General features: G+C 46.8%; 1 long non-coding RNA gene and 1 other non-coding gene across 2 annotated transcripts in view; one reads left to right on the top strand and one right to left on the bottom strand.

Annotated features, from left to right (window-relative positions):
* Positions 1–359: 359 nt before the first annotated feature.
* Positions 360–659, bottom strand: LOC146799446 (signal recognition particle RNA). The gene has a single exon (XR_014969381.1).
* Positions 660–770: 111 nt separating this feature from the next.
* The window catches only part of LOC146799445 (uncharacterized), a 35,353-nt gene continuing 9,239 nt past the window's right edge, over positions 771–26,884 (top strand). Inside the window, exon 1 of the long non-coding RNA XR_014968910.1 lies at positions 771–919. This is a non-coding gene — a long non-coding RNA (uncharacterized LOC146799445). The remainder of the gene's footprint in view (positions 920–26,884) is intronic.

Here is a 26,884-nt window from a genome sequence, read left to right as displayed (position 1 = left end):
GGGGAGAAGGTGGCATCATCGCTGCTGAGTACACATCCTTACGGTATGAGGCAAAATTGTAAATCCCACGTTTGTTTTCCAAATTTCTGTCATGTCTTGTTATAGGATGGAAAGGTATTACTGAGAAAACAATATACAGGTAATATAATGGCTCGATCCGGTAACTATTTTCTCATAACATAATTAGAATAAAAACTCAGCTGTATCAGTATTTTTCCTATGAACTAAAAAAAAAAAAAAAAAAAAAGAGTACGTCTTGTTGCCCAGGATAAAAAAACATTAAAAAGATTCAATTTAAATATGGAATTAAAAAGATTCAAAAGCTTAAAGTGATTTTTGTACACCTTTAAAAAGAGAAAAAAAGACTGCGTCTCACTGTGTTGCCCAGGCTGGTTTACAGTGGCTATTCACAGGCGCGATCCCACTACTGATCAGCACGGGGGTTTTGACCTGCTCCGTTTCCGACCTGGGCCGATTCACCCCTCTTTAGGCGACCTGGTTATTCTGAGCTTCCACAGAATCACCATATCGATGCCGAACTTAGTGTGGACACCCGATCGGCATAGCACACAGCAGCCCAGAACTCCTGGACTCAAGCGATCCGGCAGCCTCAGCCTCCCAAGTAGCTAGGATTACAGGCGCACACCACTGCGCCCAGCGAAGGTACAGACCAGAACTGCACTACTAGAGTTTTCCAAGCAACTGACGTCACTGTTATTTTACGGTCGCTTATTGGATATCTCCTAACTACCCTTAGCAAATCCAAAGCCCACAGGTACGGTTGAGGCCATGTTTAAGAAGGGTTGCGAGCGCCAGCGCCAGCATCCCAGCACCGCTCATTCTCCCACGGGGCGATGGTTTGTTTACCTGCAACTGAGGAACACAACAAGACTGTCAAACCTGCCTTACTAGAAACTAGGTGAGTGGTGCAAGTTACTGACTGCTCTTCTAACACCAAACTATAGAAACGGCCGTGGTGTTATCCGGACAGATGCCGATTCAATGATGCACTTACTCAACTCAACCTAGAAAGGGTCCAGAAAAACTACGGATTCCATGCAATGTAACAGGCTGAGTTTTGCCCACAGATGTAACCGTATAAAAGACTGTCAGCTTTTCTTTTTGAAAATAACCGTAGTATTCAATTGAGCGACGTTAAATTGATTTATAACGCAAAACGGGTTTTCTCGCTTCGAATTGCACTGTGTAAATACTGCATTTAGTCGGGGGGGGGGAGGGGGAATGACCGTTACTTGGGCCGAAAAACGCTTTAAGAACAGGTTGCCTGCAGGATGATTAGCCTCTAATCTTCCATGGTTTCTGTAGTTCCAAACAAAACCCACCAGATCCAGCTTCTGCCGGAATTGCCGCCTCGCGCTGCATGCTGGGACGGGAGAGCCTAGGGTTGACTTTCTGATTGGCTGAGGCTCGCCTCTTTCTCGAGTTTTGTGCAGTTGAGTGAATGGCGGGATTAGTCTGACAGCAGCGCTGTGTGACCTGAAGCATCATGAAGCTGCAGTGTGAGGTGGAGGTAGTTAACCGTATGCAGCCCACCTTCGGCATGAGAAACCGAGGCAAAGGGACCCGTGCCGTGCTGTCCTTCGGCAGACAGCATCTCCAGAGCACGTCAGGGTGCAGGAATGCTGCTGTCTACTTAGGGTGACACACTGGCATTGGTGCAAGTTCAGGACGGTGAGTGTAAAAATTCAGGACAAACGGTCAAAATTCAGGACACAAATTCAGGACAGGAGGTCAACATTCAGGACAAAACTTCAGGACAAAACTTCAGGACAATAGGTAAGCTTTACAGACACATCAGAGGAGGTCGCACAATAGTATATAAGTAAGCCCAGCCATATCCGAACATATTCAACCATTTGCAAACCTATCCATCATGTATCCTTCCATCTATCATTTCACTCATCCATCCCTTCATCCATCCTTTCACTCAACTATCCATTATCCATCCATCCACACTTTCACCCTATCCATCTGTACACTCATCCATCCACTCTTCTACCCATCCATCCATTCACTCATCCATCCAGTCATTTACCCTTTCACCCATCCAGCTATCCTTTCACTTACTCATCCATCCCAGTCACTCATCCTTCCACCCATCCACCCTTTCAGCCATCCATCCATCCTCCCTTTCTCTCTCCATCGACCCTTTCACTTAGCCATCCTTCCTTCCAACCACCCACCCACCCATCTACTCATGAATCCATCCATTGACACTATCACTCATCCATCCTTTCTCTCATCCATTTATCCTTTCACTCCTTCACTGATCTATTCATCCTTTTGTCCATCTACCCTCCCTTTCACTCATCCATCCTTACATCCACCATTTCACTCATCCGTCCATCATTCACCCTTGCACGTATCAATTCATCAATCCATCCATCATTTCACTCATCCATCCACCCACTCACTCATCATCCACCTTTTCACTCATCCGTCCTTTCACTCATCCATCCACCCTATAACTCATCCAGTTACCATTCCAGCCATACATCCAGCTATTTACCTTTTCTCTCATCCATCAATCCTTCCATTCACTCATCAATCCATCCATCCTCTCTCATTATCCATCTATTCAATTTTTCATTCATCCATTCACCCTTTCACTAATTCATCCACCCATCCCTTCACTTAATCACTCGCCCACCTTTTCATATTAAATTTGAGCCGAGCCTTTTTGAGAAGAGGCCCATCAAGAACTTCACCCTCGCTGCAGGAGCCATTCCAGGACTGGGACGGAAGCCACCCGGGGCGGAGACGGGATCCACCACAGGGAGCACGGTAGCCATCACAGGTGGGGGGACAGGAGCCACCACATGGGGGGGGGGGGCAGGAGCCATCACATGAGGGGGAACAGGATCCACCAGGGTGGGCATGCAGTATTCTAGTATCATCTTAGTCTCTTCCAGGGTGGGGTAGGGCTCCTCACCCCCTCCTGGACATTACAACGAGAAGACAGGCTCTCTTTTCAAAATGTTAGTTTTGCCATCCCCCACTGTGATGTACAGTACTTAAAGGAGATACTCCAAGAGACCTGATTGTCCTCCATACTTTGTTAATCAGTGTGGGTGCGATTGTGCCATTTCTTTATTTTATTACATTATAGACTGCATGTTTGAAGAACCGAGGTTTGCTTACAATTTAGTGACAGTAATTAAGCTCTGTGAAGAGAACCACCGTGCTGCCTCGGGGTAATCAGGGCCGGTTCTAGGATGTTTGGGGCCCTGGGAAGAAAGGGAATGTGTGAGGCCCCTCTAAATTGCAGAGACATGACGCATTCAGGGCTGTTTGCATTTGAATAGATGCCCCTGCTCCCGAAGCTGCAGCCCCTCCCTCTCAGTCACCTTCAAGCACCTCTTAGCAGCTCATCAAGGGCAGAAGGTGTGAGGGTTGCCATCCCGCTGTGCCTCTCCAATGCTGCTCGGTATCTGAGCTTTGGTACTGCATCAGTCTGTTACACCCGACCTCAACAGCATCGGAGTCAAGAAGAGAGGTGGGTGGAAGGCGCTGTGCCGGCTTTAGGGTGGTGCGACCGGTGCCCGGTTAAAATTACGGACAAATGGCGTCCGTTAAAGAATCCTTCACGGACAACGGACAGACGGCCGAAATTACAGACTGTCCGTGAAATTTACGGACGGTTGGTCTGCCTATGTCTACTTGATGATCTGCACACTTAAAGATAAGGCGGGGTACAAGGTAAGGGCTTCGTCCAAAAGGCTTGGGTCAGCTGCAGGTTGTGTGGGGGGGGGGGGGGAATCCAGTGCTTAATTTGTAAAATATTAAGTGCAGGTGCTCCAATTGTCTTTTTTAGGATGCCACACCCACCGGCTCCACTTAATTCTCAATATGCTCCGCCCACACCTGACACTCGTGAAAGCCTGATTTAATACCTGATCTGAATTTCAGCCAGCCAGCCTTCCCCAGGTAAGGTTTTGATAGGAGCCCCACTTCACAGAGAAAAGAGAAAGTTTTGAAACACAATGAAATCTAAAAGTGCATTTGAGGGACAATTTTGACATACATTTTCTAAAATTAGTAATGCACTGAAAGGGAATACATGAAATATTCCGGTGCTCTATGTACCGATTTGGGGAAAGGAGAATACTGGGTTATGTCCTGGTCCCCTTATCATGGTAGTCAGCTTGTACTTGTGAATTTGCCCAGGTCTTGACAACTAGATGGCCACGGGTGGCCCCTTGTGCTTTAAGGTGCAATACCTACCTTAAATCTTTTAAACTGCACGTCTCCGGTTCTACCAATTTGATTTTTGGCCTTTTAGTGTCAAATAATTTATAAAATGTTACTACTTTTCTAAATTGGTGTGGAATTTTTTTGCGTTGTGTTTTCAAATATAACTATTTGTGTGCTGCATTAATACTTTACAAATTGCCTCTAATTTAAGCCTGGTGGCTTTTGTGCCAAGCTATCAGAGGGTTAGGCTCATATTAAATTAATAAAATTTAAGGTTAACCCTGACAGGGATTGTGACTGTTGCTTCTGAAGGGCTTACACCCTCCTCCCTCAATCAACAACCCAATTTCTCACTACAGCAATATAACTTTCATCTTGTGCATACACTGCACCATGATTTGGCTGTGACTGTGGTCAGTCTCACCAGGGAAAGTGAAACACTGTTTTTACAAAGCAGAGCAGAACTTCAGAGCGAGGAGAAGGGACAGGCTAGAAAGAGGATACTGCTGAGAAGAAAGGGGCAAAGAAGGAGGGGATAAAAGAAGGCAATACTGAGAACAAAGCAGGCAGGTGGAGCGAGAGAGCAGGTGGAGCTGAGGAGAGAGGGGGCAAAAGTAGGAAAAGGGATGAGAGCAAAAGGTTTGTTGGCAAGTGTTTTGGGGGAAAGAGGGCGAGCAATGACTTCTGAGGAAAGAATGTTCAGACAGGAAGGGAATGGAGAGAGTGAGGTCAAGCTCTGCTGGGGAGAGACGGCGTAGCCTTCTGAGAGCAACCATTCCTGGCAATGGCGTAACAAAACTTGAGGCCCCCCCCCCTGCAAAGCACATGGAGGGGGCCCCCTCCCCCGGCAGCGCTGCCCACCATCTAGCACTTTGCCCTACCACCCAGAAATCTAGCATATTTTGATATGAAACCTCCAACATTTTAATGAAATGCCTCTATATTGTCTTTCTCCAAGTTCTAATGAGAAAGTGGGAAACACTCTTAACATACAACTATGCCATTTGTAACAATACTGTCAAAAGCAGATTATTTAACTGAGGCAGCAATCGGAACAATGCCAAGGAGTGATCCTATTGTCTCAGGAACTGCCTATGGCTGAAGAACAAAGAACAACTATGAAGGGTCTGAAATAGAATTGACAATACCTTGAAACTTTGAAAGACCAACCCAAACCTGCAATTCCATAAAAACTCGACTGACAATATACATGAGAAGTAAACAAGCTATAACTCAGTATCCTGCGAAAGTCAAGAGAAATAGACTGATGAATTATCTGCATGCCACACACTAGCGACTGTCAAGGGTTGTGCATGATAATAACCTGAACTGAGGAAGCAATTTCAATCATAATGTCTTTATTAGTAAGCACTGCAAAACAGGCAGGCAGAGGAAGAAAACTGTTTGGATGCTTTAGAACATTGATGCAGATGTTTGTCTGTTTTAATGTATCATTTCTGTAGTGTAAACACTGCTAAATACAAGATTTAAGGTACTTGTATTACAGACAAGTGCAAGCAACACCATAAATAACACTGCATGTAGAATAAAAACAAACCATATCAGCAAGTACCTGATGACACTATACAAACTGTAGTTGGTAAAGCAAAAGAAAAAGTGCAAATACTTTCAAAGTGCAAAATAAAGCAATCACCAGTCCAGCAATATACAAAAATCAAGCATGTTTTGTAAAACAATCCAACTTTCTTCTTGCATCAAGGTGAAAATACTTTCAAAGTGCATGGTAAAAATAAGTCCAGCAGCTTCCCTCACAAGGACTGAACTGAACCACCAGACTGGGCCTTACTTCATAACAAACAGAGACCTCAGTGTGTCAACACTGGCGGTATTTACAATTTACTAAGGGTATAGACACGCCTGCTAAATTACAGATTCACCATTGCCTCCAAATGGCTCTATAATCACGTGTGACACCGCCAGCTAGGCCTGGATTTTAGGCCAACAGCACCTTGCATTCTGGGAGTTGTGCTATGACCATCTAAGTAAGGGGTTAAACATTCCAGCATGCAAAGTGTTGTTGCATAAAAGCTACGAATGGACACGACATGGTGCCAATGACACTTGGCAGCTATGTTTTATACAAGCACAAGGGGATGTTTAATTTCCTCAACACGAGCTGCAGAAGTCTGGCGTCAAATAGCAAACATGTTGTGCAGAGAACCCAGAAACGTGCTGTGTTTAGCCCCCGTGTATGGACCTGAGGTGTCATTCTCTAAGAGACCCAGTGGTAAAAGCCCACAGTTGTCTCTAATGCTTGTTAGTGCCAGGCAGTGGTCGAAGTGGGGGGGGGGGAAAAGTAGGGAAACTGTGGGAGGAGAATCAGAGGGCGGGAATAGCCAATGGATTGGGTCAGTGGGCGGAGTGAGAGGTGTGGCAGAAAGAGCAAAATATCCCAATTTTTAGTATTAGTTTCCCATTTCACTAACTGGTTACAGTTATTACGATATTTAATTTAACCAATAGATACACATGTTTATTTAAGGTTAAATATGTGTTATTGACATTAAAATACATTCACAAAGTGGGATATGTTTCCAATCAAAGAATGTCCCAAATATCCTTGAAAGTGGAATCGCAAGCCATTTGTCTCCCAGCCATGGCGTTTCTGTCATCAGCACTTCTCCCTTTTTCCACTTCTGTTGCAACAATGAGGGGCATACACGGGCTCATGCGCCCCCTGGCTCTTTCCCCCCCCCCCCGCCCCCCCCCCCCCCCCCCCAGCACGATCGTGATGTGCAAATCCCTGAGCAGGTTCATAGGCACATTCAGCTTGATGCAGTAACGGGGAGCGGGCTTATTTATTTGTTTAGTCGGGCAGCCCCATGCTCAACAAAGATAGTCTCTTTTGCTAGGTGTTCAGAGACCATACATAGGGATTAAGCCCTCGCATTTTTCCCCAGCTACTCAGTGGCGGCAGGGACATATACTAAACACTGCAAGTCACATCATGATATGCCCGAACAGGCTAGATGCAAAATGGCAATTGGGTTAAGCAAAACAAATGAAGGACTACCCATCTAACCCATCCACATGGACAAAGACAGAGGACTAACAATCACAGCATAACCAGATTCAAAGGACCGAGCCAGATCCACCCCCCACAAAAACAGAAAGAGGCCTTGACGAAGTTTGTATGCATTTACAGAGGAATTGGCCTAGTTAGACTGGAGGCATGGAAAGAGTAATGGGACTATTCACTCCCTCGCGAGACAAGAAAACGGCCATATTGGAATGTCTTATATTTTAGTCATACACACCAGAGCACAATCAATGACCAGTCAGTCCCCAGATCCTATATTCACGTAAGGCGCGTAAGGCCGTATTATAATAAATATCCTGACCACTACTCCCTTAATGCGATGTCGTTATAAAGACTGAGACCTTTATCTCTTTTACTCACCAAAGAGATCCCCTACCACTTGCACTCGCTTTTGTCCCTCTCACCCCCCTTGCAAACTTAAAACTCACATTATGGAACCCAAGGGCCAACACACCTACTCCATCAAATACCCTCCTACCCTCTCCAAAAAGGCGGCCAAATGATTCAAACATAATCTCCTAAAAGCACACCCAGAAATTCCAATCTCTGACCCTTACTTCTCAAATAGCACAGGACACATAACGAATGACATTATATTCTACACCAAGAGGAGAGCACAATGGCGGAAAGCCTTTCTTACCCTATTCTTAACAGCATCCACTAGGAAAACTGCACACGGCATCACACTATCTATCATTCCCTCTCCGTTCTACAACGCTACTGCCACATTCACCATTTACCATAACAGGATCATACTCATTCAGGCATCAGACCATAATCTTAATATATTAGACAATATCTTCCCAATCATCAAAGCGAAGGTTACAAGACCCCAAACCAGCGCTCTCAATCCTACGAGCGCCCCCCCACCGATTCTCTCTCCCCCCTGGACACTCTCCCTCGGTATCCCATTATACAAATACACCCACCACTGGTCCCACTATGACCCCTCTGAATAACGGACATCTGCACTATACCGACTCCCCCCATAGCTCCACTACTATCTCCACTACACCCACCCCACCTCTCACCCCTTTCACCCCATCCACAGCCTCCCCACACACACCCGCCCTTCTGCACTCAGAAGGGCGGGTGTGTGCGGGTGCATCACACACCCACCCCACTATACCCCTTCCCAGTGATTTCCACCCCTCAACAATGCAACACATAGATTCGGACACCCTATTCTCCACCCCTCCACTCCCCATGGGAGCACCGCCCTTTGAACCAACACATGTCATACCCTGGGACACCACACAAGCCATTACACCTCCTCACTTATCCACAGACCAAACCTTCAAGATAACAAGCCCCACATCAGACCCCAGACTAGACGAGATCCTACTTTCCCTACAACAAATAAAAGTTGACATACAAACCCTTCATGACCTGATCCGGCAACCACCCAAACCCCAAGCAAAACCCACTCAACAGGATTGCGCTAGCCCGCCACCTCAGGGACCCTTCAAATTGAAAACAGTTCCTTACCCCAATGCACCATCCGACCCTTGACCTCCGGGTAGGTCGCTCCCCACGCCGCGACAGCGAGCGCCACCTCTCCCCCCGGCCCCCCTGGTTACTGCTGCCCCTGAGCGTGAGTGTGCCCTTGTTGCCTGAGCGAGTGCTTTCCTTTTTGCCTTCTGTACCCCTGGTTGTCTGTGCAAGTGTTTTCCTTTTTTGCCTTCTGTACCCCTGGCTGTTGAGCGAGTGTTCTCCTTTTTTTTGCCTTTTGTACCCCTGTTTGCCTGTGTGTACCCCCCTCGCCGTGCCCGTCGCCTTTTTTCTGCCTCGTTTTCTCGATCGCTTTTTCCTCGTTTTTTCCCGCCTTTTGCGGCCCTCGCCGCTCCATTCCCTCTCCCGCTTTTCTCGCCGTTTTTGCCCGCATCCCATTGGCCCCTACCCTCCCGCCACCCGCCTCCCAGCTGACCCCTCCTCCCAGCTAGCCTTAAATGGCGGCCGCTGCGCGACCGCGCAGCGGACGCGCGCATGGGGGTGCGCCTAAGGCAAGCCCGTCTGCGCCCGTCCACGCCAGGACCGCACCAAGCGCCCGAACCCCAGGCCCCCCCGACCCCCGCCGGACCTACGACCCCACCACCCTCAACCCCGGCCACACGCCGGGCTGCTACCGCGCCACCCCGAAACGAACCCACGGACCCTTCACCTGCAGCAGCTGCCGCTTCACCTGCCTACGGACTCACACCGCTCCCGTCAAGAACGACTCCCCCGGAAGCAATCTCCACTGCATCCTGGTCAACACCCGATCCGTCCACAGACACGCCATCGAACTATGGAACCTCATCAACTCAACAAACCCGGACATCGCCTTCCTCACCGAGACCTGGATGAACCCCTCCTCGGCACCCGACATCGCCATAGCCATCCCCGACGGCTACAAAATCATCCGAAAAGACCGCACCAACCGCATCGGAGGAGGCGTCGCCATCGCACACAAAAGCTCCATCCGTATCTCGACCCACATCGACGACTCACTCCCCAACGCCGAACACCTCCACTTCGCAATCCACAGCGACCCCAAAACCACCCTCAGAGGCACCCTCATGTACAGACCACCAGGACCACGCACCAAGTTTAGCGAAGACATCGCAGACTTCATCAACCCTCACGCACTCTCGTCCACCGACTACATCCTCCTAGGGGACCTCAACTTTCACCTGGAGAACCACACCGACAACAACACCACAGCCTTACTGGACAACCTCGCCAACCTAGGACTGAAACAGCTAGTCAACACCCCCACCCACCACGCCGGACACACGCTCGACCCCATCTTCTCCTCCAGCAAACACATCTCCTTCAGCCACACCACCGAACTCACCTGGTCGGACCACAGCTGTGTCCACTTCAGTTTCAAGAAGACCACCATGCACCACCACACCCAGCAACCACCCAGAAGACACTGGAATCGAGTCACCACAGAACAGCTCGCATCGACCCTCTCCCAGAACCAACCCACCAGCACCACTAACCCCAACGAAGCCGCCAACAACCTCACGAGCTGGATCTCAGACTGCGCTAACCTCCTGGCCCCCCTGAAGACCCAAGCTAACACCAACAACCACAAGGAAAAACTCCTGGTTCACCACCGACCTCAAGGACTCCAAAAAAGAATGCCGCACCCTCGAAGACTTGGCGCCTCAACCAGACCGAGGAGAACATGTCAGCCCTCAAGAACGCCACCCGCCAACACCACCAACGCCTCCGCGCCGCACGAAAATCAGCCTACCAGAACAGACTAGACAACAACGCCCACAACAGCAAGGAACTCTTTGGCATCGTCAAAGAGCTCTCCAACCCCGACGCAGAAAACAACTCCATCCCTCCCTCACAGGACCTCTGCGACTCCCTCGCAGCCTTCTTCCACCACAAAATCACCGACGTATACAACAGCTTCACCACTACCAACACAAACCCACCCCCGGAACCCGCCACCGACATCGCCACCATCCTCACTTGGAACCCAACCACCACCGAGGAAACCACCGCGTCATGAACTCGCTCCACTCTGGATCTCCATCCGACCCTTGCCCACACCACATCTACAACAAAGCCGACATCATCGCACCCCACCTCCGAGACGTCATCAACGCATCTCTCACCTCCGCCACCTTCCCAGAGAGCTGGAAACACGCAGAGCTCAACGCCCTCTTAAAGAAACCAACAGCAGACCCCACCGAACTCAAAAACTTCCGGCCCATCTCTCTCCTACCGTTCCCCGCCAAAGTGATTGAGAAAATCGTCAACGCTCAACTCACCACCGCCTTGGAAACCAACGACTCACTCGACCCCACACAGTTCGGCTTCAGAGCTAACCACAGCACCGAAACCGCCCTCATCGCAGCCACGGACGACATCAGATCCCTGACCGACAAGGGAGAAACCGTGGCCCTCATACTCCTGGACCTCTCTGCAGCCTTCGACACGGTCTGCCACCGTACCCTGATACACCGCCTCAGCAACGCCGGCATCAGAGGCAAGGCCCTGGAATGGATCATCTCCTTCCTCTCCGGAAGAACTCAGAGAGTCCGCCTCCCCCCCCTTCAGATCTACAGCCACGGAGATCATCTGCGGCGTCCCCCAAGGATCCTCCCTCAGCCCCACCCTCTTCAACATTTACATGACCCCCCTGGCGAACATCGCACGAAAACACGGACTCGACCTCATATCCTACGCCGACGACACCCAGCTCATCTTATCCCTCACCAACCACCCCACCTCAGCAAGGACCAGACTACACGAAGGCATGAAGGAAGTAGCGAACTGGATGACAGACAGCAGGCTGAAACTGAACACAGAGAAGACGGAGGTTCTCATCCTCGGCCCTACACCCTCCGCCTGGGACGACTCCTGGTGGCCTCCCGCCCTAGGCAGCACTCCCCAACCCACCGACCACGCACGCAACCTCGGCTTCATCCTGGACTCATCCCTCTCCATGTCCAGACAGGTCAACTCGGTGACCTCGGCATGCTTCAACACCCTCCGCATGCTCCGCAAGATCTTCCGCTGGATCCCCACCGATACCAGAAAGACCGTCACCCACGCCCTCGTCACCAGTCGCTTGGACTACGGGAACACTCTGTACGCCGGCATCACCATCAAGCTGCAGAGGAAACTTCAACGGATCCAGAACGCTGCCGCACGACTCATCCTGAACGTACCCCGCCACCACCACATCTCCGGACACTTGAAGAAACTCCACTGGCTCCCAATCAACAAGAGGATCACCTTCAGACTCCTCACCCACGCACACAAAGCCCTTCACAACCTCGGACCAAAACTCATCAACCACCGCGTCTCCTTCTACACACCTCCACGCACCCTACGCTCGACCGGACATGCCCTGGCAGCTGTACCTCGCATCCACAAAGCCACCGCCGGAGGAAGATCCCCCCCCCCCCAGCGCCTTGAGATCCTCACGGGTGAGTAGCGTGCTTTATAAATGTGATTGATTGATTGATTGATTGATTGAACCAGGGAAAAGAACACCTTATCACCAAGTGACATTACTTCTCTACTTCACTCATACGAACCTCCATCTCTACCAAGGGGACCGGTACACTTAGAGAACACACAGACAGGTTCCTTAATTCAATCCATCAACCCCAATGCCTCAAGACTGACAAGACACACTCCCAGAGGCATTGTTGAAAGCAACCTCACAAGAGTAACCACCCTCCATGACTAGACCATCACCCCGACCAAGGCCCAGATAAAATGTATCCTTCTAAACTGTAGATCGGCAGCATGTCATGCCACTGATATAGCCGACCTCATTATAACCAATGAACCCGACCTTATCATCTTAACGGAAACCTGGCTGACTGAATCATCCACACCCATTTTAGACATACTAGTTCCCCCGAACTACTACATTACAAGACTAGACAGACCTGAGAAGACTGGTGGTGGTATTGCCTGCATCCATAGGAACAACCTTGCAGTAAGGCGCGCAAACACCCCAGTACTCTCATCATGTGAATACCTCTGCCTACACATTACGAGCAATAACAAGCCACTTTGCTCACTACACTCTATCTACCATCCTCCGGGTAACAACCTCACCTTCATTGAGCACATGATGGACATCATAGCGACAAATGCAGGACAACAAAATACACAGATCTTCCTGGGTGACTTCAATCTCCACTGGAACGATCCAGAGGATCCAGAGGTCAATAGCTTCAAACTTTTCCTATCCAACCTCAACTTATCCCAAATATGTGACAGCCCCACCCACGGAAAAGGCTCAATCCTTGATCTTGTAATTTCTAAAGCGGACTCTACCCAGCTAGAATCGATTCTCCCATGCGACTGGTCTGATCACTACATTATCACCTTTCACATCAAGGAAGTAGTTAAATTACTCTGTCCAACCGACAAGAACGAAAATCTGGAAGAGGAACCTAGAAAACATCAATCCGGCCGACCTTGCATCCGCTAGTCGCATTCTCACGCCAGCTACGGTTAGATCAAACGATGTACAGGATCTGACCAATCATTACTTTAACGGTATGAACAGGGTTCTTGACACCTTAGCCCCATTACAATTAAAAAGAGTCACCGAAAAGAATTCAAACCCCTGGTATGATGGCAGACTAAATGAAGACAGAAGAGCACTGAGAGCAATTGAAAGACAATGGAGAACAGCCCCATCCACTGCCCACCTCCAACTACTAAGATGCACCAGAAATGCCTACTACAGAAAGATTCGTCGCTCAAAAGCTGACTTCATAGGTGTACAACTAGACCAAGCCAAGAATCGCCCCAAAAAATTGTTCAAAATAATCAATACTCAGTGTAAGGGTGGCCCCCACTCCCCCCAAGCCAATCCAGATTCAATCCCCAACTGTGAGGATCTTGCCTCCTTTTTCACAACAAAGACTGACAAATTAAAGGCAGACCTACTTAATGATCTATCACCCATTACCGATACACACTCAATCCCCTCACGGTCCTCACCAAGTACCCCGTTTATCGGTCCCATTATACACGACCTCAAGAACAATGCCTCCTGGACTACCTTCAACCTCTACAGCGAAGAAACTATCCTAAACACGCTCACCACTCTGAATCCTTCCAACCACTTCACTGACCCCCTTCCAGCATCCCACGCAAAGACCTTCATGCCACTGCTAGTGCCCCTGTGGACTAGAATCATAAATTCTTCTCTCTTGCAAGGAACCATCCCTGACCTCCTCAAAGCCGGTCAGGTAACCCCCATCCTTAAAGTCTCAGCGGACCCATCAGACCTAAACAACTATCGACCAATATCTCAACCTTGGCCAAACTTCTTGAAAAATGTGTCCACATGCAGCTTAGTAAGCATATAGACCACTTCAATCTGCTCGACCAATTCCAATCAGGCTTTCGATCAGGGTACAGTACCGAATCAGCCATGACCCACATAATTGATGACGCATTACAAATACTGGATCAAAATAAAGCATGCTTGCTAATCTTACTTGACCTCTCCTCAGCGTTCGACACTGTCAAACATGACAATCTACTGAACCTCATGAAGCATAGAATGGGGCTATCCGGAACAGTGTTAAACTGGTTCACTTCCTTCCTCCAAAACAGAACACAAAGATTCAAGACCAACAAATCTTTATCCAACCCCACCCCAGTCACCTTGGGAGTACCCCAGGGCTCTTCCCTCTCCCCGACACTCTTCAACCTGTCTATGGAACCACTCACAGAGCTTCTCAGCCACGAAAATATCCAATACCACATGTACGCAGATGACACACAACTCTACATTAAGATCCAATCTCTCGACGACATCAAGTCCATGAACTCATCGCTCCAAAAGACACAGACATGGCTAGCTAAGAATCATCTAAAGCTAAACACACTAAAAACAGAATTCCTCCTAATCGCTCCCCCAACCAAACAACGACCATCCGTGAGTGGATGAAGCATCTAACTGCACTCGACGGTCAACCTATCATCATTGATTCCGCTAAATCTCTAGGAATAACTCTGGATAATAAGCTAAATGTGCAGAAGCACATCAGCGCTGCAACAAAAGGAGCAAACTTTCAGATAAACACGCTGAGAAAATTGAAACCCTTCATTCCAGCAATGGACTTCAAACAGGCGGTTCAATCCCTAGTAATTCCCAGAGTTGACTATGGGAGCGTCGCTCTCTGTGGTCTCCCCAAGGCAACGACCGCCCCTCTCAGAGCATCAATCAATACAGCTGCCAGACTCGTTACAGGCACTAAAAGAAACTGCCACATTTCCCCTGACCTACATGCCCTAAACTGGCTACCTTTTGAGGCCAGGATCCAGTAAAAAATCGCCTGTATGACTCCTAAGGCACTACACCACAAAACCCCTAGGTACCTAGCCGAAAAACTGGTATTATCAGGTGGTAACAGATCTACCAGGAGCTCTAACAAGCTGTTACTGAAACCGCAACGTTTCTCCAAGAAAAAAACGTACAATCGTACCTTCTCAGGAATGGCCCCCAGGATATGGAATGCCCTACCCCCAGAAACGAGACTCAATCCATCTACGTTTTTTTTCAAAAAAGAAGTGAAATCGATTCTCATGTCCAAATTTACCTGAACTATAGCTATCTGCATTTCTCTGTATTATGTACCTTGTATGCACTGTAACACTGTATTTTTATGTACACACCTTTTCCTATGTCAGATATGTGAAGCGCTCTGATACCCGCAAGGGTCTTGTCCGCGCTATACAAAACCGTCTAAATAAAAAAAAAAAAATAAGAGCAGTTCAAACATGAATGGCAAAATATCCTAGTTTGCAAATGGTTTCCACATAACTATGGCTTTGCCATATTTGCCACATAATACATAATCTGCTGCATAATCTGACGATTTTAACTAATAAATTGTTTATAGCTCAAACACATCAAAAGTTACTAAAAAATGTGACTTGTGCTGATATGAAGTGGAGGGCCCCTTGCAAAGGTCGACTGGTTACCTTTCTCATTGCTGCAGTTGTATGTTTCACTAGTACTAATAAGGAAAAATCTTTGCAGAGACTGTTAGCATGTGTAAAAATTTCAAAATAATAAAGTATCAGAAAATGTACAGCACCACTAATACCAGTGTAGGGTGTCAGAGCACTTTACATCACACATATTACACAGAGACAATCATTCATATGTGTGTAAATCACTGTGTAGGAAATGTTACATAAGACAAAGGACTACAAAAGATTGATATCACCTGACTGGAAACACATTCTTTATGTTAATGCGGTCCAATATTGATCTGTAACAACTGTACTAACAAATGCCAATAAAAAAAGTTTCCAAAAAAAAAAGACAAAGGACTACAAGGTGTAGGAGTCACATGACAACCATATTAGTAGGCAGCATAGTTTAATAGTGATTGGTCTTCAAAAACACAAACTCAGAATTAAAAACATAATACCATGGGTGGGGGTTCTCTTTAATAATCAGAATTGATTTCTACCCAAAGTAACCCTTTTTTGCAACATTAGGATAATCGAAGACTGGAGAAAAAAACCTAACGCTCTAATTTATACCTTTGAGTTTGCATGCAGCTCTTACATTACAGTTAATGGCTCACTGTTCTATGTTAGGATATTAACTTATTAACTGCAAGTAAAAATAGGGTCTCTTTGACAAAAGCAGTAACCCACTGACCTATTCACATTATGTGCACTTTGTGATCTGCATGGCACATGTTCTTAGCAGCATGCACATTACACCTCTGCCATTCCTTTTCATGAGTCAAACCTTCCACTAGACAAAACACCATCTCTCTACTAAGAACATTAATCACTGGAGTTATCAATACATTTTTATTGTTGCCCAAAAATGTTGGAGGCCAGTAAGGAGGCAGCAAGTGCTTTTAAAACCAGGTGGGGGCGTCGTGTTTGTATGTATAATATGAAGTTAGCGCCCGGTGCAATCGCACTGCCCTAGAGCCACCCTGCTCAAGGGTCCTGTGACCTCAGTGACAGTCACTGCCACTCTATGGTGTGCTGCTTCATAGGTCTGTCCCCAAGACTGGAGGTGAACTTCATGGATAGTGGTGGACAGGCCTTCAAGGTTAATCCACACTTGCCACAGCTAGGGTCCACCTGCTGGTGCTAAGACACCAGGGCTTTTAAGATCTTGCGGCGCTTTCTAAGGTGTAGCACAGAAATGTGCTCCCTCAGGAGAGTGGGCTAGGAGCTTGGTCATTAAGGCTGAACCTGGTTCACAGGTTCCACTTCAGCAGCTCTGACCATAGCGCCACATCCTCTCCCCCACTGAACACCATACTGCCCCACTTAGAGAAACTTGCACTGCACTGACCCGCTATAAACACCTGGATGTGACTCAATTCTAATTACGCACTAGACAAGAGCAATATGCTGCCTAAAAAAAAATTAACATCATCCTAGAAAAAGCAAACACTCATAGGGAATGCAAGATTAAGTAAAGCATGTGAAATGTAAGCAGGAACAACATGGTTACCTTTTTCCTTTTACACTCCTTATTTTGAAATTAGTGAGTGCTTTTGCATGAAAAGGTAAGGCCATGGCTACAGGACCCGGAAGGGACCCGTTTCAGTGCCCATTGCTTATATCCTTTCAAAACATAGGCAGTATGGTTTAAAAAGACCACTTTCGTAAACACACAGTCGCTGTACACATTTTGTTTTCCAATTCGCCCATCAAGCAGGTATTTCAGCACCCCCAGGCAAGGTGCACTTTCCCACACAGGGAAAAAAATGTTGTTCAAAGAGAGCGGAGAAAACAAAAGTATCACTTCACTGGCAAACACTGTAAAGTGGCACTAATGTGTTTAGGTGTAAATAAATCAATCTGGCCACCTCGCAACCACTCTGTCTTGCTTTAATTAGTCAGTTTTCACATTTGGAATGTTTTATTTCTCTCCACCCCGAGTCTGCACTTGTCAGAAAAAAGACGTTTCAAGCAAAAATGTTTTTCTTTTTTGGATCCATTTCATAGGGGAGAAAATAAACGAAAGGAGGTAAGAGAGGGTAATACCCGTTTCTTGAAGTCTCGGTTTTCACTAACTGAGGAGCGAGATCGAAAGAGAGGGAAGACTCGGAGGCTTAGAGGCCGTCACCGTGGCGTGCGCGCACAGTTTAATTTTATGGGGACTTGGGGAGGCCGTGCGCGCAGGAGCACCATTTTATTTGCGTAGACTGGAGAGGCTTGCTTGCAGGCCAGCCGTCTCCCTCTGCTGAGAGTGAGGGGAGCCCCTGGAGCGTGGGGGCCCCCCGCATGGGGAGGGGGACTGCGGGGGCCTGTGTTACGCCCTTGATTGCTGGAGAGGGATTGGAAATCAGTCAGGGCCTGACTCTCACACTGGGGCATGCATCGCACCTTCTCTGCCCTTCCCCATCTCATCCTGAGATATCAAAAGAGGGAGTCACCAAACTTTTGAATATTAAACAGACAAAAGAGGGAGTCACCAAACTTTTGAATATTAAACACGTTTTTCTTTTTTTCATTGTCTTTTCTGTCTCGAAATGTGTAATTGGTCCCAACTGAAATTTACATCATCACAACCTTTATTTGTGCTCCCAGCCAGTTCAGAAAATAGTTTCCATTAGACTTTAGCATCATCTCTCTGATCAGCTACCCTGCCCTTCCTCGTCCACATATTTGCTGCTGCCCTATATCTTCCTCAGTTCCTGCTGTCTCTTGCTCTGCATGCAGAGTACACAGAAGTGTTTGCTCAAGTGATTTTTCGTTCATTGACGGACAGATTAGCAGAAGAATGCAAGTGTTACCCATAGACACCAATCAACAGCATCACACCAAGTGCCTTTTCAGCAATCATCAGTTGCCAGGGCGCCTGCAGATCAAATCGCTGCAGGACAGCTAGTGAAAAGGCGTTTCACAAAGTAACGCCCACTCACACCTTGTAGCTTGGGCTGAAGTGGGCTTTTCTGTGCCTAAATATGTTACACATGTCCTCCAGATACAAGGTGCTATTTCCATACATAATGTAGGAACCTAGATATCAAATAACACTAAGATGTGAATCCACTGCTTATCAGCACACAGTGTTAAAGTCGTGCTTTTTTTAACACCTGGTTTTATTTGCTGTTTTCTGACATGTAAGGACTTCTCAAAAAACCTCCCACACACAACAAAGTGACTTGAATATAAACTACAACAACACAACATCAAATAATTTGTGTTCTCATTAAAAAAGGCCTCTTGGCACAAAGTGAGCACGTTATTTTCAGAAAAGGATTACAGAAATGCTGGAAAATAAAATGGAAGGGGCAGGCGACATTGTATGGAACTTTTTAAAAATGTTAACTTTGCTTCACACTGTTCTATTTTATGCTGCATTTCATGTAATGTTTTCTATGTGCGATTGTGCAAACATTAAGTAAACCTTTCTTTTGGAGAAGTGAGCCCAAGAGCATGTACGGAGAGGGGAGACAGGCAATGGGAAAACTGGAATCTTTCAACCATACTATAATTATCTTCAGATCACACTCCCCTTAAGCTCAACACATGCCCGTTTCTTGATCTTGACCTTTCCAAACTCCCAAGGCCCAGGAGGGAACAAAATGTTTGCGTCATTTCAACTCTTATCTCTGCACACCGTGGTTTCACAGTGACGCACTTTTAATTTTCTCAACGTAGTCCTGCACTTTCCCAGCCTGCTTCCCCGACGCCAGCTCAGCCATCACCCGCCCTCAAACACAATTATCCAATGGAATGTGGAAATGAGAACGTGCCTTGGTGAAAGGCGGGCGTGCACGGGTGACAACACTAACGTGATGTAGTCATCGTGCCTGGACCTGGGTGGGTCAGCTCATGCAGACACACCAGACAGGCATCGGAACCGAAGGAGAACAAGAACGTGTACATTTAATTTTAAGAATTAGTGGCCACAACTGCCAGGGAGGATACATTCTGTAGACCTGGCCCTGCAAAAGAAGTACCGGTGCTGAGCACCGGAAATCTCCGGCACAAAGTAAGTACTGACGAGATCACGTGGTGGGTTGAGTCCTCATCCCATCCAGCGTGATTTTTATACAATGCTGGAGCTTGGGCTACTGCCAACTCCCGTGCATATGTATGTTTAAGGTGAACGGGAACATGGTTGGAAAATGCAGGAAAAAGTATACTTTCTCCCTTTGGGCGCTCTCTTACTAATGCTGGCGGCTAATCTTGTTCTGCTAACAGTATGTCAAAACCAGACGATAGATTCTTTGCAAAGAGACCTTTTACTTTCCTGTGTTTGTCCTCCTCCATGCGGAGTGTTATTTCATATAACGTGTGGGACGCTCACCCTTTTGTCTGGTGTTTCCACCGTGATGTAATCCTCCAATTTCGCTGTCTCCAGAAATTCCTTCAAGTTCTGGCGAGCTATTGTTACTTCTTAGCATTGTCTGAGCCCAATCCCCGTTCAGAAGTTGAGTCCTTAGGATTGCGTGCATGTCTAACTTTGAGACCTGCAACTTTCTAGCTTTTTTTTTTTTCTCGATTGAAGTTTGGATTGTGGCTTGTCTTCTGTTTTAGAAGAGTCCTGAGCGTGCTTGTCCCTGGACTGCTTGCGCTCTTCTTTGTGTGCTGACCTTCCTTCTCTCTCTGTTGTTTGTTGAGAGGAATGTGTATCAGTATCCTGATACCTGTCAGGTTTCCTAATATTATCCCTATTCCTAAGGTTATACCTCTTTGCAGAGGGCTCCTATTGAGTAGACCTACCTCGGGACTGAGAATCTTTTCTGAAAAATTTTGTTTTTATTATTATCCCACTTTTTTTAAGAAGAAGTAGGTGTCTGCTTAGAAGTGTCCTACTCAGGACTGCCCATTAGCTGTGGTTTTAAAAGCTTTCCCACCCAAACTGTCTTTTCCCAGTTCTGCATATGCAGTTTCAATTATTTTGGGAAGTTCTTGTGGTTGGTCTAGAAGACTGACCTCTCTTAGGTGTTGGCGGATCGCCACTGAAGCTGCTTCCCCTTTAATGTTAGCAAGTATGATTGTTGATACCTGGTCGTAATTACCTAGTTATTTCATACCCAAGGTCAGAGCTGGTTCAGCTCCATACTTGTTCTGTATCTGTCGTAAGACTTCTGGAATTACAGCTAAGGAAGGAATACCATGAGTTCTGGTATATATGGCAGCAAAGACTGTACCCCAAGTGGTGCAGTCTTCTAACTGTGGTGTGATCCCCATGGGCAAGCAGAGTACTAGCATTATATGCTTTCAAATGGTGTGGTATTTGGAAATACTGCTTCTAACTGGGTGATTTGCTGAGTTACCCAGAAAGGAATGTGTTCACGTTTTGGGGGCAGTTTACCCATTACTGTGTGTAATGTTTGTTGTTATTTTAGTAGCGGTGATCTGTGTCGGAGCTGTGTTATTTGTAGCTACTTTGTACTCGACACCAAGAGTCCTTATGACTAGTTGTGTCATGGCTCTGTAAGAGTTTTACCAACTCTTTGTGTTGTAAGAGCAGTGCATCTTGTGGTGCTATATCAGTGTCAGGATGTGGTGTGTAGCCGGCTAATGTTGGTCATGTAGCTCCTAGTTTACCGAACCTGTTTTTTTTATTTGTTGTAGGGTGCCATTAAACCAGAAATTGTGGCCCTGGTTAGTGAGCGGAATCTTAATCTCCTCAAAGAGGAGTGTAGACCGCTGGGACTTTTTCATGTATGTAAGAATGAAAAGTCTGAGTTGTTGCATTTACTGCTGGGAATGTAACCCAAGAATAGAACACATCTGTTTGATAATCTTCGTGTGCCTCTATAAATATCACTGTGCCTCCTCGGTCTGTTAAACCATGTCTGAGGGGTTTTTGTGTGAGTATATGCCTGATTTTGGGTGCAAAATGAATTGCATTTGCTTCCTCTTCGTCGTTTGAGAGCTGTGTCCCAGTGACCGGAGCAGCTGCCTCAACAGACATTGTGTTGTGAAAACAAAATGTCCTAAAAAGGGTTTTAAGATAAGGTTTTAAAAAGGCACAATTGTTCGGGAACTCTTTCCTTCAAGCTTGATTAACCAACAGCCAATACATAGGAAGTTTGCCTACTCAGCTGTTGCGGAGTTTTGTGCCTACCCACTCCAGACATCTCTGGCGTTTTGTGAGTAGGGGTCTCTGAGAATAAGCATGACTGAACTACTAAGATTCTACTGTTAAATAAGTGCCAACTTCACGTTGGGCGCCATGTAGTGTAGTTCCTATTTCCCTGATAGGTTCTGTGCATTGGAATAACATACACTATAGGCTTGGTATAGGACTGAGGTCGGTATGCCCCTATCGCGTATATTAAACTTAATTACTGTGTACCAGCTAGCTCAGATGCCACTAGAAACATCTTGACAAAAAGAAGAGAATAGCTTCTGGCAACCACATAACATAAAACCCTGATCCCCCAGGATCGTGGAAACAATATACTACTTTTCTTTCAGTCACTCATCTCAGAGAAGTACATAGAAGAAACAGTCGGGTGTGTTTACAATCACATTTATTGAACAGCAGAGAAATATGGCCAGCAGTGCAGTAAAATAAAAATGTATGGTACAGTTTTACCATTGTGCAATAGTAATGAACACATACATGAAATACAGAATGCATTTAAGATAAAGCCTATACCCCTATCTAGATGTACCTAGCATGTATGTAGGTCTTATAGAGCCAAGAATCCCCCTAGGATTTGGTCTAACACCATTACCTTAGTGGGACTTCATCCTGATCTCGAGCTGAGCACCCCAGGATGGGTGGATGGACCTCAGCCAGCTGGAGCTGTGGCATGACGCAGGTTGCAGCGTCTCAGGTCAGAGTGTCGGCATGGAAGTCTCGGTCCCCTCTGTCTAATCTACCAAGGGAAAGTGTATTTATACCCTAGGTGCTTGACCACTTGACGTGGGTAGTCACTGTTGGACATGGAGATGACGTAATTAGGATGTATGGAGGTCCATCGAAACGCGTCGACGCCCAGTAAACCACACAATCCGTGAACAAGGGCGTGGCTAATGAGTATAAATCACAAAGCATCAGGTTCCACGCCCACGGCATTTATATCACAGATGTGTACATGTAAATGACATACTGTGCCTGTCTATGTTAGTTACTCTCTTGTTTTAATTGTCATGGTTTTTAATGTTTCATGTTATTGTACTGTGTAAAGGATTGTTGCTGATGAATTATGTGATGGATCATGTCAACTAGTTTTTTTCCTAAAACAAGTGTCTTTTTAAATTAATTAATCAACTTGTATTTTTTCGGTGGTTCATCTGTTTTGGTTATCCGTTGGTAATATATGGTTCAGTCTTCTTGAGTATGGACAAGTGCAACTAAAGGTGAGAAATCCGGTTTGAATGTTACGTATAGATTGTATGATGTTTAGGTAATATCATTTTGTCCAAAGGATACTGTTCTTTGATCACTGTATAGTGCCCTATTCCTTTGGTCTAAAGGGGCTCCTCTTTATTCTCGACAGTAAATTAAACATGACAATAAGGTTTTCCTCTGATGGGTCCATGTTAGAAATGGGGGTCTCTAGTTGACAATGGCTGGCGCCAATGTCCAAATAGGGACCCTTCTTCCTAAGTCAGGGCAAGTGGGCTACCCCCTTTGACAACCCCTGCTCAACCCTGTGGTAACATAGCATGAGCAGTTAGGCCTATCTCAGAGGCAGTGTGTGAAGCATTTATGACCATGCACAACAAGGCAGTAACAACGCCACAAATGGACACAACTCAAGTAGGTATAGAAAAATAATATCTTTATCTAAGGTTTAACTCAAGACTCTCAAAGCGTTTTAACAAGCTACAATGCACGTAAACCAGAAGGGACTCAAAAAGACAATAACGTATTCACCAGACATGACACTGACTGAGTTCAAGGCCGGGGCCTACGCGACCCGTTGCGCACCAGATACCTGCCGTTGAAAGGGGACACATCACACAGCTTCTTGAAGAAGCAGAGACGGTGACAGGCGGACTCCCAGCGACCACAAGTCTTGGCTGCAGGGGTCCGCAGTGTGCACCCACAATGATTCGGGGACAAGCGGGCTCTCAGCGGCAGCAGCACGCAGCTGCAGTGGCCCGGGCTGGTGGTGGCGATGACTCTCGTCTTGCAGCTCCGTGGTGGGCTCACAGCGGCAGCAGCTCTCTCTTAGCTGCGGCAGCCCACGAGACGATAGCGACAATCCTCGACAATGGTGAAGAAGATGCGGGTACACAGAGGCAGAAGCTCTCCCTTAGCTGCGATGACCCACTGGACAAATCACGATGAGCAACATTGGCAAAGGTGCGGGTGATCAGCGGCAGCAGCTCTCTTAGCTGCGGTGGCCCACAGGACAAATCCCGATGATGCAAAGTGGGCAAAGGTGCGGGCACTCAGCGGCAGCAGCTCTCTCTTAGCTGCGGCGGCCCACAAGACAGACCACAATGATGCAAAGTTGGCGAAGGTGCGGGCACTCAGCGGCAGCTCTCTTAGCGGCGGCGGCGGCCCACAGGACGAAGGATGGTCTCTACCAGGCTGGCACAACGGTGGGTACTCAGCGGCTACAGCTCTCTCCTAGCTGCAGCGGCCCACACAGATTCAGCGAAGGTTCAAATTCAGGCAGGCTCTCAGCGGCGGCAGCTCTCTTAGCTGCAGCGGCCCACACAGATTCAGCGAAGGTTCCCAGTCCGCACTCCTCACAGTAGAACTAGAGGCTCCAGATTGCTCGACGGAGGCCTCACCTGCAAGCAGAATTCCTCGCACAGGGGTGAAGTCTAATTTCCCTGAGACTTCGGCAGGAGGCACTCTCGATTCAGGCCCTCGGGTAGTTTCTTCAGCAAGCTTGGTGAAAGTTTCAAAAGTCCTTTCCTCTGTTCACTCGGACAGAGTTTCGTCTTGACATCCAGAAGGAACACACTTGGACAAGGTTCCAGTGCAGCGTTTTATACCTAAAAAGTCTTTGTTCTCTAAAGCCACAAATCACTAAATCTAGTCAGAACCAGTTCGGTGGGGTCAGGGAGCACTTGGTTTACGAGGCGACATCCTGCCCTTTCAGAATGCGGGGGTCTGAAATCAGACACCCAGTGTGGGGGGGGGGTGGGTGGAGCCATCATTCACCTTGCCTGGCACGGCCTTGCTCAGATCAAAGAGTCACCCCTCCCCATGCTCTGAATACCAATCTCTCTCTCCAGCCAGGTCTGACCCAGCTGGCCCTGCTGCTCCAAAACCAGACGGCCAATACACATACGAGCAAAGCCTACAGGAAAGCTCAGGCAAGAAAATACCGCGTTTCTAGAAGAGCCATTTTCGAACCTGGATATATAAATGTTTTTTACTAAAACGTGTATCTCAATGTCCTGAGCATAAACATATCAAACTCGGAAGTTCCTATCAGGTTCTGGGGGTTAGATAGGATTATAGAAGGTAATCGTCAACCTGCCCATTCTGGCCTATGAGAACGGATAGCTTCACGATAGTAACAGTGAAATGGAGGGTAACTCGCTATTAGAACATGCTACAGAGACCTGGGCATTATGGTTATCCTAATTCATACAGTCATCTTTACACGGGGAGCATTCGCGCTGTGGCACTGATTAGCAGTGGCACTGATTAGCAATGGCAATGCAGTGGCACTGCGCCCAGAGCATCTAAATCCAGCCAACATAAAAGATAGGAAGCAAACGGAGGAAGGGAGTCCCACGCCAATTATGCCAGGTCTAACAGTCCATGACTTGAAATACCAGGGCAAGCGAAATGTGGGATACATCTGCTAAGAATACCAGAGGAAAATGTAGCTGGAAGGGCAGAGCCAGTGTATTATAAATTACTAGCCGATGCAGTACTTGCGGTTCTGAAGACAGAGGAAAAACTTTTAGGGCGATGGATGGAATTACCACCTAGACTAATTTTCAGGAGACAAGCAGATAGTGATGAGCTGGGACAGGTAAATACCCTTTACCTTGAGTGCATGAAAATATCCAGTAGGTGGGGTGCTCTGGTGGCATCGAATAATGATGGAGGAATTTGGAAGGTCCTGATTTTTCTTAGGCCTGGTCTGAGACCACGGGACATTTCTGGTTCAGAACTCTTTTCAGACTATCTCACCAGGACTGAGATAGTTTATACATACACTGCGCCCTTGTTAATGCGTGTTTACCGTGCACAGACCACATTACCAGTTGTGCCATCCCCCTCCCATGATATTGAAGCACTTGCAGCAGTCCCGTCTTGTCTCTGGACATCAGCTCCAGATGAGGTAGGACTGATAATATCTGCAGAACCATTTAAGATACAGTTGAAGCCAGGTGCACAATTGCCACGTGTAAAACAGTATCCACTGTCTAAAGAAGCTGAAGAAGGTATTAGAGGGACAATACAAAGACTGAAGGATCAGGGAGTTCTGTATTCCTGTCCATCACCTTGTAACACCGCACTTTATCCTATAAATAAATCTACAGGTAATACTTGGAGGATGGTTCAGGATTTTAGCCCCGTTAATGACATACTATTAGCAGAGTACCTTATAGTGCCAGACCCATCTGTGATACTGACTAATATACCAAGTGACAGCAAATGATTTTCTGTAGTGCATCTAAAGAATGTTTTTTTTTTTAGCATACCTTTACATCCTGACCGTCATTATTTGACAGCCTTCAGTTTTGATGGCGAACACATCCAGTACTCTAGACTCCCACAAGGCTATTGTGAGTCTCCATCTGTGTTTAATAGAGTATTGAGAGATGATTTGTTAAATTTCCAGTCAGACAGTACAGTCTTGCAATATGTAAATGATTTACTAATATGTATTAAAACAGAATCTAAATGTGTTTTGGGCACAGCCAATATTTTAACGTTACTTGCTTCTAAAGGATACGAAGTGGACCGGAAAAAATTACAGTTTGTGCAAAAAAAAGTGCTGTATTTGGGCCAAATGTTGTCTGCAGAAGGCAAAAAGATAGCAGGTTCTAGAATACAAACTATATGTGATCAGCCTCAGCCCAAGACAGTAAAAGGCATTCAGAAATGTCTAGGTCTTTCTAATTTTGTACGTCAGTGGGTATTTGATTATGCTATCATCATACAACCACTATTATATGCAATGAAGTAAGCTAAAACTGACTACACAGGCATACAGTGGAGTGATGACAGTGTAA

This window comes from Triturus cristatus, chromosome 9, assembly GCF_964204655.1.
Source record: "Triturus cristatus chromosome 9, aTriCri1.1, whole genome shotgun sequence".
In the NCBI taxonomy this organism is placed as follows: domain Eukaryota; kingdom Metazoa; phylum Chordata; class Amphibia; order Caudata; family Salamandridae; genus Triturus; species Triturus cristatus.
This window is presented reverse-complemented; position numbering and strand designations above follow the sequence as displayed.